Source organism: Oryctolagus cuniculus, chromosome 5 (genome assembly GCF_051225735.1).
Source record: "Oryctolagus cuniculus isolate XC-2025 breed Fujian yellow rabbit chromosome 5, ASM5122573v1, whole genome shotgun sequence".
NCBI lineage: Eukaryota > Metazoa > Chordata > Mammalia > Lagomorpha > Leporidae > Oryctolagus > Oryctolagus cuniculus.
In genome coordinates this window covers 76,485,680-76,500,604 of record NC_142871.1, presented here as the reverse complement: position 1 = coordinate 76,500,604, position 14,925 = coordinate 76,485,680, and the positions used below count along the sequence as shown (strand labels likewise).

Here is a 14,925-nt window from a genome sequence, read left to right as displayed (position 1 = left end):
TACTTTTCCTTATTTACCTAAGATTTTTTTCTTTTTAGTCAAATATTTTAGTTGTTTCTCTTGATTTATTTCACTAACTACTTCTAGTATAATGTAATATTAGCAAGAATTTCTGGTTGTTTCATAATTAAGTGAATTGTTATTAACATTTTGCCATCAGTATGATGTGGATTGATCTATAAAGATAGAAATTGGGAGCAAAAAGAGAGAATAGACTTAATTTGGCAGGTTAAGGATATTAAGCATTATTTATAGTTTTACAAAAGGTTACTCTTCAGTTTTTCAAACACAAATAAGATTTGAATATTATCACTTTTCTGCAACTATTGACTTGTGGTATTCAAATTGATCATCTGATGTTTACTTTAAGGCTATAATTCATATTAAGAATTTTATATTGTTGATAAGTAAACCTTTTCATTTCAAATTTTGGAAATATTCCTGAATTCCTATTGTCAGTAGATTTACAGTATTTTTCATTATATCCAGAGAAATTTAACCTTGTAATTTAGCCTTTATAATTTGTCCTCTTTCATTTAAAAAAATGTATTTGGCAAGCAGAGAGACAGAGTCCATTCACTTGTTTACTCTCCCAAACAACCATAGGCTAGGGCAGATGAAAAACTGAGAGCTAGAAACTTAATCCAGGTCTCCCATGTGAAGACAGGACCAAACCAACTGAGCTGTCATCCACTGCCTCTCAGGGTGATCACTGGCAGGAAGCTGAACGTGGAATCAGAGTCAGAACTTGAGCCAGGTATCACTATCCGGAGTGCAGGCACCACAACTGACAGCTACTCTTTAATTCAAATATCCTCCTTTCTTCATAGTTTGAAAGTTATATTCCATTCCACAAATGAAGTTGTAAATCTACTTATCCATTATCTAGAGAGCTTACAAAGTCAGACATCATCTCTTCCTTAATATGAGTTTATCTATAAAAATAATTGTGTCTGGAATTCTGGTTAGGGAAATTTTTAACTAATTAGAATGTCTTTGTCTATTTTTAAATTTATTTTAAAAGTAGTATTTTTAATGATACTTTCAAGGACATTAATCTTTTCATATAAGCTTTCAAAGTTAACCACAAAGAGAGTTATTATGTTCACTTGCTATTTTCAGTTTATCTGTTGTTTTATTTCCCCCTTTATTTTCTATGTTATTTGTTGTTCCCTCTTCAATTTACTTTCTTAATCTTTTCCTGTTACATTTGTTTGTATTATTACCTTTATTTTTGATGCTTCTTTCTAAGGATTCACTTAAGGCTTATTTTACTAACTTACTGAGTTGACATTTTTCTCTTTTAAGAAAACCCAAAAGCAAAGTCGAAAGGACCATATCAACTCTCTTCATTATAAAACAAGAAATAGCATCCCAGTTAGCAAGTGCACAACAAAGCATTTTCTGCTCATGTCATTGCCAATGCACAGAAACTCGTTTGGAGCTTTTTAGCTCATGAGGTTAAATGTAGTGTGCATTTTCCCATTTGGAGTTTTGTGACGTGTGAGATTAAATGTACTGGGTAGTTTATTAACCGAGTCTTCCTCATATTTTACAAATTTAACATATACTTTTGCTTTTTAAAATCTGTCTTTACTGTTCTCATTAATATAGAAAATACCACTCTGTATGTTTCTTATAATCATGGTCTTCATTAATTATTATAGCTACTTTGTGTAGCTGTCAATTTAAAAATTCTTTTAAATATGGAATTGAAAATGAGTATGATTATCCCAAGTTCACTGAAAAAATTTTATTTGAATATAAGTAAAAATAGGCAGTCTGGTTTCCAAATGTTTGTACACCTGTATTTTGTAAAACACTAAGGGAACAAAAGTGATGGGAAAATTATAAAAAGAAATAAATGTTTAGAATCCATATATTTTAGTGTGCTTACAGAGATAAATAATACAAGTTAGCATGTCAAAGTTTTTGAGAAATTATTTTATAGGTAAAACAAAACAAAACTCTTGTTCAAATTTAACTCATTGTTTCTCGAATACATTTAACTACAGAGCCACTTTTCTGAGAAACACCTCAAAACAGTGTTTGTTAAAACACAGATGCTGCATAGAACATTGTCTATGAAACACTGGTCTAACTCAAAGATCAATTCTCTTTCTAGTTTTCACAATATTACAGATTATGTGATCTCTAAGATGACAAAAAAAAAAAGAGTTCCTCTATTCTCACTAAATATTTGACTAAATTGAGCATTATGACAAACATGAACACTAACTGAATCTTAAAATTAATTAGACATATCGCTCTTATTATGGAACAGGCCTCCCTGACACATTGAGAGGACAGGTCCTGGAAAGAAAGCAAGATTATTGCTCTTGGGAGCAAGTGGGCTCCCAAAATGGAAAGAAGTTAAGCCAAATATCCATATAGAGCCAATGCTTCCTTTTACTCACTAACATTAAACAATGTGTGTTCACCTTAAGCCTTGTAACTATTACAATCCTGTACAACCTGCAACCAGCCTTGACTAATTTCCAAGATCACAGTTTTCCATTCACATAGGGATGTCCAAAGCTGTGTGTGCGCGAACACACACACACACACACACACTCAAACACACACCAAAAAAACCTCTCCAACTCTCGAATGCTGAATCTGAAAATTCCACTAATTCATTCTTAGATTTTCTCAGAAAATTAAATGTTGGGAACTTTAAAGAGGAGGGCTTTTCTTTTTTATAAAACTGCATCATCTTTATTTTGCATACATTAATTTCAGAACAAAATAAACAATAAAAAACCCACAATACACAACATCCAACCTCATTGTCAAATTAAGGAGGGGATAGGGCTTGAGGCCATTGTTTCCTGCCTGAAGATACACGACAGGAGAGAGGCCACTAAACATCAGCAGGGGAGCCAGGTGGGACAGGGCCACTCAAAGCTGCTGTAGGAGCCATGGGGACACTATACAGAGGGCATAAAGTTTCCAAGCAGGAGTTTCTAATCTACTTCTTTCATTCAGGAGGCATCCGCGTCTCCCTCAACGGAAGGAATCCCATCAGGAACAGCTGCACTGGGTTCCTCTGCTGTCAACTCATCCTCATCAATGCCTATGCCTAACTTTATCACGCGATAGATGAGGTTGGAGTGAGTCTAGGGATCCTCTAGGGAGAAGCCAGAGGACATCAGCACAGGTTCAAACAGCAGCACCACCAGACCCTTCACCGCTTTGTCGTTCTTATCTTCTTCGGCCTTCTGCCACAGCATCTCCACAATGGTGTTGTCAGGATTGATCTCCAGGTGCTTTTTGGCCATCATGTAGCCCATGGTAAAATTGACTTGAAGTGCCTAGACCTTTATGATCTGTCCATGTTGCCTATCCAGCCGTAGGTGTTAGTCAGAATGCAGCAGGGTGAAGACATGAGCCTATTGGAGATTGTCATGTTCCCAACCTTCTTACCCAGGATTTCTTTCCTGTGCTTTCAGAGGTTCTCAAACTTTACCTTGCTCTCCTCCATTTTCTTTTTCTCCTCCTCATCCTCAGGTATCTCCAGGCCCTCTTTGGTCAGTGACAGTAGGCTCTTCCCATCAAACTGCTTGAGCTGCTGCACACAGTACTCATTGATTGGCTCCATCATGTACACCATGAAACCCCACTTCTGCACACACTCCACAAAAGCAGAGCTGTCCACCTGCTCTTTGGTCTCCCCAGTGATGTAGTAAATGGAATTCTGTGTCTCCTTCATGCAAGAGACATACTCTGACAGCCAAGTCATCTCATCTCCAGACTGGGAAGTGTGGTAGTGCAACAGCTCAGAAAGGCAGCGCTGGTTAGTGGAGTCCTCATGGATGCCAAGCTTTAAGTTCTTGGAGAACACCTCCTAGAATTTCTTGGAGTTCTCCTTGTCTTCTGCCAACTTGGAGAAGAGCTCAAGGTACTTCTTCACAATGTTTTTGCAGATGACTTTCAAGATCTTGCTCTGCAGGAAATATTCAAGGGCAGGTCTTAGAGTCAACCACATCATGGATGAAGGTGAAATATTCTGGGATCAGCTCATCATAGCTGTCCATGATGAACATGCCACAGCCATACAGTTTAATGTTGTTGTTGTTCTTCTTGCTGTTTTCAAAGAAGTCAAAGAGAGCTCAGTGAGGAATGAAAAGCAAAGCCCTAAATCCCAACTGACCTTCAACAGAGAAGTGTTTGACTGCCAAGTGTTCCTCCCTGTCATTGGTGAGGCTCTTGTAGAACTCTCCGTACTCCTCCTGGGTGATGTCATCAGAGTTTCTGGTCCAAATGTGCTTGGTCTTGTTCGGTTCTTCCTGATCAGTGTATTTCTCCTTGATCTTCTTTATTTTCTTTTTCTTTTTTTTTAATTTTTTTTAAATTTATTTGACAGAGTTAGACAGTAAGAGAGAGAGAGAGAGAGAGACAGAGAGAAAGGTCTTCCTTCCATTGGTTCACCCCACAAATGGCCACTATGGCTGGAGCTATGCCAATCTGAAGCCAGGAGCCAGATGCTTCCTCCTGGTCTCCCATGCAGGTGCAGGGGCCCAAACACTTGGGCCATCCTAGACTGCCTTCCCAGGCCACAGCAGAGAGCTGGACCTGAAGAGGAGCAGCTAGGACTAGAACCAGCGCACATATGGGATGCCAGCACCGCAGGCGGAGGATTAACCAAGTGAGCCATGGCACCAGCCCCTTTATTTTCTTTTTCTTATTCTTACTGCATTCATCTTCTTCATCAGAGCCCACATCTTCGATCTTGGACTCCTCCTATCCTCTTTGTCTTCCTCCTCTTTCTCACCTTTCTCTTCCTCTGCTTCATCACCACTGATTTCCTTTTCTCTTTCCTTCTCCAAGTAGAAGTGATAGGGTAGCCTATGAAGTTAGAGTGCTTCTTCACCACCTCTTTGACCTGCCTCTCCTCCAAGTATTTAGTCTGATCACCTTGGTGCCTTGGCCAATAGGCTCACCGTGGTCAGCACATACAATGAAGGAGCCCCCAGAAGAAGACTCCCAGGCATACTGCTCATCACTGTTGTGCTTTGTAATCACAACCACCTTCTCCACCACCAGGTAGGCAGAATGAAAACCACCCCCCAACTGGCCAATAATGGAGATATCTGCACCAGCCTGAGGAGTCTTCATAAACGCTTTAGTCCCAGACTTGGCAATGATTCCCAAGTTATTGATAAGATCAGCCTGTGTCTACCAATGTCAGCATGTGGTCCTAGGGGCTGGGGTGATGTCGATCTTCAGCTCTTTACCGCTGTCCAGCTTGGAGAGGACTGTCAGGCACCAGATGTATTAGAGGTATTTTCCCCCCGCAGGAAAATTTCCTTGTTGGAATAGAAGGTGTTGATGATGAGAGACATGGGTTAGGCAATTTCTGCCTAGTAGGGGAAGGTCTCCATTTCCATTGGTCTTTCAATTTCTGAACCAAGACACAAAAAGAAAGGATACTGTAATGTAGATACTTAAGCATCATTTTTATTACTGCTAAAGCCTAGTTTGGAGGACATAACTTCATATAAGTTTGAAATGGCCCTGGGACCCAAGACCAGAAATGGACAATCTTGTACCTCTAGTCACAACAGGGCTGATCCTATGCAGGTGGTGAGTCCTTGTGAAACCATGAGAAAGTGTGCTTTCTCAAACTGATCAGTTCCCTTTAAGAAAAGGACAGTGCCAAGCCAGACATGCGCAAATTGTGCCTTACAAACACATACATGTTTTGTCATTCTTCAGAGGTGTCTTGAGCCAAATTACTGAAGGACAACATGGAAATAGTGCAATGCTGCTGGGGGAGAAGTATCAATATCATCAGAGATGGAAAAGCTTCCTCCGTGTAGAGTCAGACAGCTTATCAGAAAATATAACAGTCAAATACGTGGCCACTGTCTGCCACTATGCTGCTTATTTTAACGTATCTAATAATCTTTTATAAGTGATCATTCTGAGACAAAGTCTGAGTAAATACTTTTTGACTAGAGTAATGATTGCATTTGTAAGGAGAGGTCTCAAATCAGCAAATTTTAATTTAATCTGTATTGAGTATGAAGCTAGCTATAAACAAGTAATCTTGTGTTTTCTGAATGATTAAAATATGTATATGTAGGAATCTGCAGGTCTGCACACAATAATGTTCTCAGCTGTGACAGTGACTGTTCCTATAACATTACTCACTATGGAGTGCCATCACAACACGTTTAAGTTTTCAAATTTGTTTTAACCATTAGTATGTTTTTTTACTAGTAACTACTTCTGATTTTTTAAAAATATGTACCAGAGGACTTAAAGAGATTTTCAGAACTGCCAGGTTGTTTTGTTAACTTCCTGTGGATTTCACTTAAAGGTTGCTTGAGGTTAGTACCTAGCACATAGTTGCTTCTCAATAAATATTAGCTTGTTTTAATTTGTTAAAATATAGTAAATAATGAATATATAGAAGATTAACAATTATGGTAGGCTACATTTTTAATAAGTAAATGGTTTAAATATGAAATATGATTAAATATTCTCATCAGGAAAGATAGTATATCATGATGATTAGATTGTGACTTTGGAACTAGATTCTTACATCTATCCTTTGATTAATTGTATAATGCTTTCAAGTTAGGCATCTTGGTTTATCCATTTCCTGATATTTAAAAGGCATATCTATACTAGTTAATTCATAGATTTGTTCTGAGAATCCAATTTGGAAAAGAACTTAAGACACAATTAGGGTTCAATGAGCATTTCAAATGATGCCTTCTTATGAAAAGATCAATGTGAATATTTATTATTATAAAACTGAAAACAATTATTCTTGTTTGCTAATTGAGAATTAAATAAAAATTCAGCAAATGCTACATAATAAACTAGTACACTATAATTATGCACTTTAAGGAATTTCAGCATTATATCAGAGTCCAGAAACTGATAATTTATAAAAGTTATCAACATTTGAAAGCTGTCATAAAATAATAACTATAATATCTGTAATGTATACATTAAATTGTGGTTTCTTCTTGAGAGAATACTGTATATTAGGAGAAAATATTCCCAGATTCATGCTACACATCTATGAAACAGGTTCTCTATTTAGAGATAAACAACAACTCCGATCCAAAAGGCTTCCAATTTAGTATTTTTTGTGGGTAAAGATACATTTTCATGATGTCATTTTGTTCAGGATTTTAACTTCAGGAACAGAAAAGAGGTCTAGATGGATGAGGGGAAACAAAATGAGTACTAGACTACTAACTTGTTAACAACTTCACCTACCACATCAACACATGCATGCACACACACACACACACAATGTCATTTTCATTTGTGATTGAATGGAGACAGATCAGAAATTATGTGGAGCAATCTTGTCCAAAGTAATTGCATAGGAGCTACAGCTACAAGCTGTTTATCTTATTCACTAAATAACAAATGTATTACACTAATTAAAATATTAGTTTATTAGTAAAATATATATTAAATAAAATTAATGTGGTCTTGTATATTCTTTGTTTCATATTAAGTCCAAAATCTGGCATGTATTTCACAGTTAGAGCCAGTTTCAATTCATGTTCTCTATACTTCTCTTGACTTGTAAGTAGAATCTACTAATTTTTTTTTATTTGACAGGTAGAGTTATAGACAGTGAGAGAGAGGGAGAGAGAGAAAGTTCACTCCCCAAATGGCCACCACAGCAGGTGCTGCGCTGATCCGAAGCCAGGAGCCAGGTGTTTCTTCCTGGTCTCCCATGTTGGTGCAGGGGCCCAAGCACTTGGGCCATCCTCTACTGCTCTCCCAGGCCACAGTAGAGAGCTGGACTGGAAGAGGGACAGCTGGAACTAGAACCTGGAGCCCAAATGGGATGCTGGCACCGCAGGCAGAAGATTAACCAAGTGAGCCACGGCACCAGCCCCAGAAGCTACTAATTCGAACAATACAATTTAGAGAAAAAGATTTCACTGAAGAGAAGTTGTGCTTCCCGTCTTATTCCCTCTGTGGCTTAGAAAACAATTCTCTGAGGTTTTCAGTTAGCTTTTGCAACTTTCATTAATTCTGTCTGTGGAACAATAATCACCAGTCTTTAAAATATGGAAAAATTATAAACCTGAGAAAGGTCAAACCCAATGTATTTAAAAAGAGCACATCTAAGTAGGCTATAGAGAACAAGCACAGGGTTTGCCAGGTAACTTTCAGAAGCCGTTAGACATATGCAAAAACAAACTTAACAGAAATATGATAGTGTACACTAAAGCTACCCCACAGCCCAGACTACAGTGTATGAGATACCGTTGAGATTCATTCATCTATGTGGTGTTCAGTTACTGCTGGCATTTCATGAACGCTAGCATCTCAATCTCCAGCATTAAATGCCATCATCACTTGCAAATCTATAAAGTAACTTGAAGACCCAAGAATCAGCTAAAACTAGCTCTTTCCATCAATACAGAGAAAATGAAATTTTCAGGTGAATTGCTGGGAGTTTTGAAATAAGGAAAACCTAGGGTTTCTTCATCTTAAACAATTCTCTCACCTTTCCAAAAGAAAAATATGCTATCCACTGCTTCTCTTACAATGCCCCCTCCATGATAACTTACTTCCTTTTATCTTAAGGTATCTTCTTGGACTCTTCCTTAGCAGATCTGGAAGGGAAAAACCTTCAAACATTGTTGATTAACTCTTGCATTAAACCAAAGACACAGCTAGATTTATGTAATCTTCATTCTTCTAGAATTCACATTCCACCTGAAAACGTAACTGCACAACACACTTTTAAGACTATGCTCTAGACACTGTATAGAAAGGTAATTGTCTCTGGGAAAATTAATTCACCCTCGTAAAACACATAATGCTTAATTGTTGATGAATCAGCAAAAGCACACTTGTCATCCACATATTTCTTCTTAAACTCTATATCCTACTTACCTATTAACTGGACATAGTTCTCCAAAACACTTCCATTTTAGGGTGATCAACTATCCCAGTTTTCCAGTTTTCCAGACACTATCTCAGTTTTATCTCTGACATTATTTTACAGTTTCTTTTTAAAACAGAGTGATAGAAAGAGAGGGAGAGACAGAGTCTTCCATCTGCTACTCAGAATTTCAGCAACAGCAAGATCTTGGCCAGGCTGAAGGCAGGATCCAAGAACTCCATGGGAGTCTCCCATGGCAGGTGGCAGGGAACCAAGCACCTAAGCCATAATCTGCCGCCTTCCCAAATACATTAGCTGGGACTTAAATCAGCTCTCTGATATGGATACTGGTGTTGCAAGGCTTGGCTTAACCTCCTGTGCCGCAATGCTGGCCCCAACACTGACCTTTTTGCATCTCTGAGAAACCTCCGATTTTAGGAAATTGAGACAATTTGTAAATCTTCACACATCCTCCATACATTTTCTTCCCCACCCAAACCTACTCTTCCCCAGTCTTTGAAAGTTATAAAACCCTCACAGTCAAATACATTATGAAGGAAATCTTACTGAGTTGCTTCCTATTTGCATTTGTTTAATTCATATTTATTGACTTTCAACTAGGGATTATCAAATGAAACAATGGTAAAAATATCCCCTTTGTGCAATTTACATTACACTGTGGAAGACCCAAAGTAAAAAGAAAAAGAAAATGTAAGCTTTCATAAACTAACATTAGAAGAGAAATTAGCGTAACAGAAATAGGAAGTGCTGCATGTACATTTAGAAACTTCTGACAGTATCAGCAGTACCAAGTTACCAACCCATTTTACTACATTTCTTTGATCCATGGGAAGTTAACCTCAGGACTAGATTATCATAATTTAAGGCCATTACATTTTTTGACCCCCTGTTAATTGACATAAAGCATGGCTTCATGGTTTAAGAGATATTGATTTCTGGATTTCTGTCACTGGTTACATAAGTGATATAGACTATCGCTCAATAACTATGCAGATATTTGTTCTATGTCGTATGTATGAAAATGCCACAAGAATGTTTTGGAGAAATAGAATTAAAAGGTAAGTTTAGTTTTTGCAGAACAGTGTCACATTAATACTTTGATTTTTCATTTTACACATTTCTCATGAATTTGTGAAGGCCCGCATGTTTCTTTCATTCTTTACTTAAATAATTACAAGAACCAAGATGTTTTAGAGATTTTGAAATTACTTCAGCCTGTTTCTGAATTACCACAATATAGAATTCATCACTTATCACACATTGAAATTACATGTTTATGTCAAATTTGTTACATGTAAATTAGAAGAAAGCAATTAAATGATTACTATTCTTCCTATCTTTAATATTCTCTGATTAAGATATGCAATCCTAGCTGGCGCCGCGGCTCAATAGGCTAATCTCCGCCTGCGTCGCAGGCACACCGGGTTCTAGCCTCATTCGGGGCGCCGGATTCTGTCCCAGTTGCTCCTCTTCCAGGCCAGCTTTCTGCTGTGGCCCAGGAGGGCAGTGGAGGATGGCCCAGGTCCTTGGGCCCTGCACCTCATGGGAGACCAGGAGAAGCACCTGGCTCCTGGCTTCGGATCAGCATAGTGCGCCGGCCGCAGCGCGCCAGCTGCAGCGGCCATTGGGGGGTGAACCAATAGAAAAGGAAGACCTTTCTCTCTGTCTCTCTCCCTCACTATTCACTCTGCCTGTCAAAAAAAAAAAAAAAAAAAGATATGCAATCCTATTTTAAACTCTAAATATTGATAGATAACATCTCTAAACATAGGTCTAACCAATAAATTTTTGTTATGTTATTGTATATAAAGAAAAGGTAAAGTTTAACTTTGCCTTATAATTATATTTATTCTAATCTCCATTTAAATAGAAATCTAATTTTTACTGAATTTGATGGAATTATTTTTACTCATTTTTTTGTGATACAGATTTAAAAACAAGTTAATTTTACTTCCTTTCTGAGAAACAGGTAAATTTTAATTTTAATAAGATATCTTTGAATACAAAAGCTTTCTTCTACTAATAGTTTTAAGTCAACTTAAAAATCTCTCATACAATTATTCCTTTTTTAGGAACCAATATTTCTTCTAAGTCACATTTAAAAGCAAAATTGATACATACTGCAACTTTATAAATGTGCAAGACATTCCCAAAATATGTTTTCCATTTTCATATCATTTTGGTGCATCATGAGTCATATCTAATCCAAAGCCTCTGCTTTCCCAGGAAAAAATTGTCCCCAAACTTTACTGTGTTCTCAAGTTCACACTTAAATTTGCATGAGAAGCCAACTGGAAAATGAGAAACACATGGAAATGAATTTCTTCCTGGAAAGTGCTCTAGCAGAAGCAGGTTCTACAATCTAATGTCAATAAAACTAAAAATAATGGAAAATGGCCAGGTGATTTGTTAAGGAAGTGAGGAGATAATGATCCAGAGTGGCCAGAAGAAATTTATCCACTTCTAAATTAAATTTCAGCTGGGACTTCATGATCTAGTTCACTGCCCTAAAGAAACGTTTCTGTAAAGAGGCTATAATTCCCTTGCTTCCTGTGCTTTGTTCTGCACACAGCAAAGCAGCAGCACTTCAACAGCTCGTCTTTGCATTTAGGGAGACAAATTGGATGTCTGCAGGGAGCAAAGATGATTAGATTTCCCCAAAGAATGTTAGCTGCATCATGCTTAAGCCTGATAAGTGGCTATCTAGTAGACTGTGATCACTTAACCCTTTGAAATGATTTAGGTAACTGTAAGGGTAGACATTTCACATTACATTCATTTCTTTTTTTTTTTTTTTTTTTTTTTTTTTTTTTTTTTTTACAGGCAGAGTGGACAGTGAGAGAGAGAGACAGAGAGAAAGGTCTTCCTTTTGCCGCTGGTTCACCATCCAATGGCCGCCGCTGCAGCCGGCGCACCGCGCTGATCCTGGCAGGAGCCAGGAGCCAGGTGCTTTTCCTGGTCTCCCATGGGGTGCAGGGCCCAAGCACCTGGGCCATCCTCCACTGCACTCCCTGGCCATAGCAGAGAGCTGGCCTGGAAGAGGGGCAACCGGGACAGAATCCGGCGCCCCAACCGGGACTAGAACCCGGTGTGCCGGCGCCGCAAGGTGGAGGATTAGCCTATTGAGCCACGGCGCCGCCCTACATTCATTTCTAACTGTTGATATATAAATTATGATTGGTGGTGAAAATTTGAAAATAAAATCAGATGCATTGTAACACCTCTTATATCCAGGAAAATAGTTAAGGTACAATTCTTGTACCTATAATCATATTTATTATTTTATTAAATAAAATAATTTTATTTATTATTTTATTTTATTTATTATTTTATTAAATAATAAATTTATTATTAAATTTATTTATTTTATTATTTTATTTATTTATTTTATTAAATAAATTTATTATTTTATTAAATAATAAATATAGTTAAAATTATTCAAGAAATCCAGCATCATATAAGTAGTAACATATAGAAGAGTGATAATGAAAAATTCATCTCCAACCTAAATTTTTCTTGCCAATGCTTGTAACACTTGGAAAAGACATGTTCTGCAGTTGTCGCAATTGTTGAAGAGGGCAACAACTGAAGACCTTCAGTGACTGATAGATTAACCCTTGAGCAGCTGAGACCACAGGTCCTCCATTGGAAGAGGTGCAATTGAAAGGGCCCGTCTCAATAACCTCTACACCTCATATGTCTAATGATCTATTGTTTTACCCTGATATTTTAAAATCCAAGTCATTTATTCTATAAAAGTAGCCATCAATTTACAGCCCAAGTGCCTTATCTTGGCCTGTTTGCTTTGTTATGAAGATTCATTCATAAAAACACATCCAGGAGACCTGCGCTGTGGCACAGCTGGATAAGCCACAGCCTGCAGTGCTGGCATCACATATGGGTGCTGGTTTGAGACTGGGTTGCTCCACTTCTGATCCAGCTCTCTGCTGTGGCCTGGGAAAGCAGTAAAACATGGCCCAAGTGCTTGGGCCCCTGCACCCGTGTGGGAGACCCTGAAGAAGCTCCTGGCTCCTGGCTTCAGATTAGCACAGCTCCGGCTGTTGAGGCCAATTGGGGAGTGAACCAGTGAATGGAAGACCTCACTCTCTCTGTCTCTCCTTCTCTCTCTAACTCCGACTTTCAAATAAATAAATCATAAAAAAATCCATTCATTTGAATGTCACTTATTTCTTCTCTTATTCCATAGAGAGGTTTGAATAACTATAATAGAGACCTTATGACACAAAAAGCCAAAAATTTTAAAACGGACACTTTATAAAACAAGCTGGTTGATCCCTGTTTTACGAGGCAGTGAGTGTTCACTTTGGTTATAAATTTGTGTGTATTTCCATTTAGACTTCTCCTCCAAATGGCAACTTATAATAACTGCAGTTAATTTTTATTGAGTGTTTATTGTTTTCATTTTTTCTCGAATTTTGAATGTTTTACTAATTTCTTAAGCCTTGTCAGTTTTTTTTAACTTTTATTTAATGAATATAAATTTCCAAAGTATAGCTTATGGATTCCCCCCCATAACGTCCCTCCAACCCGCAACCCTCCCCTTTCCCACTCCCTCTCCCCTTCCATTCACATCAAGATTCATTTTCGATTCTCTTTATATACAGAAGATCAGTTGAGCATACATTAAGTAAAGATTTCAACAGTTTGTTCCCACACAGAAACATAAAGTGCAAAATACTGTTTGAGTACTAGTTATAGCATTAAATTTTAATGTACAGCACACTAAGGACAGAGATCCTACATGAGGAGTAAGTGCACAGTGACTCCTGTTGTTGACTTAACAAATTGACACTCTTGTTTATGGCATCAGTAATCACCCTAGGCTCTTGTCAGGAGTTGCCAAGGCTATGGAAGCCCCCTGAGTTCACTGACTCTGATCATATTTAGACAAGGCCATGGTCAAAGTGGAAGTTCTCTCCTCCCTTCAGAGAAAGGTACCTCCTTCTTTGATGGCCGGTTCTTTCCACTGGGATCTCACTCGTGGAGATCTTTCATTTAGGTTTTTTTTTTCCCCAGAGTGTCTTGGCTTTCCATGCCTGAAATATTCTCAAGGGCTTTTCAGCCAGATCCACATGCCTTAAGGGCTGATTCTGAGGCCAGAGTGCTGTTTAGGACATCTGCCATTCTATGGGTCTGCTGTGTATCTCACTTCCCATGTTGGATCGTTCTCTCCCTTTTTGATTCTATCAGCTAGTATTTGCAGACACTCTTCTTGTTTATGTGATCCCTTTGGTTCTTAGTCCTATCATTATGATCAATTGTGAACAGAAATTGATCACTGGGACTAGTGAGATGGCATTGGTACATGCCACCTTGGTGGGATTGAATTGGAATCCCCTGGTATGTTTCTAACTGTACCGTTTGAGGTAAGTCAGCTTGAGCATGTCCCGAATTGCACATCTCTTCCCTCTCTTATTCCCACTCTTACATTTAACAGCAATCACTTTTCAGTTAAGTTTCAGCACTTAAGAAGAATTGTGTATTGATTACAGTATTCAACCAAAAGGATTAAGTAGAACAAACAAAAAATAATACTAAGAGGCATAACATATTAAGTTGCTCATCAACAGTCAGGGTGAGGGTTTATCAAGTCACCATTTCTCATAGTGTTCATTTCACTTTAACAGGTTTCCTTTTTGGTGCTCAGTTAGTTGTCACCTATCAGGGAGAACATGTGGTATTTGTCCCTTTGGGATTGGCTTATTTCACTCAACATAATGTTTTCCAAATTCCTAACAGGGATCACTTTTCAGTTAAAATTTAAACACCTAAGAATAATTGTGTGTTAATTACAGAGTTCAACCAATGGTACTAGAACAAAAAAAATACTAAAATGGATAAAGTATTACATTGTACATCAACCGTCAGGACAAGAGCTGATCAAGTCACTGTTTCTCATAGAGTCCATTTCACTTCAACAAGTTTCCCCTTTGGTGCTCAGTTAGTTGTCGCCGATCAGGGAGAACATATGATATTTGTCCCTTTGGGATTGGCTTAATTCAGTCAGC

At 37.9% G+C, this 14,925-nt stretch overlaps 1 pseudogene; it reads right to left on the bottom strand.

Moving 5' to 3' along the window:
• Window positions 1–2,966: 2,966 nt before the first annotated feature.
• Window positions 2,967–14,925, bottom strand: part of LOC100353784 (heat shock protein HSP 90-beta-like) — a 32,068-nt pseudogene continuing 20,109 nt past the window's right edge.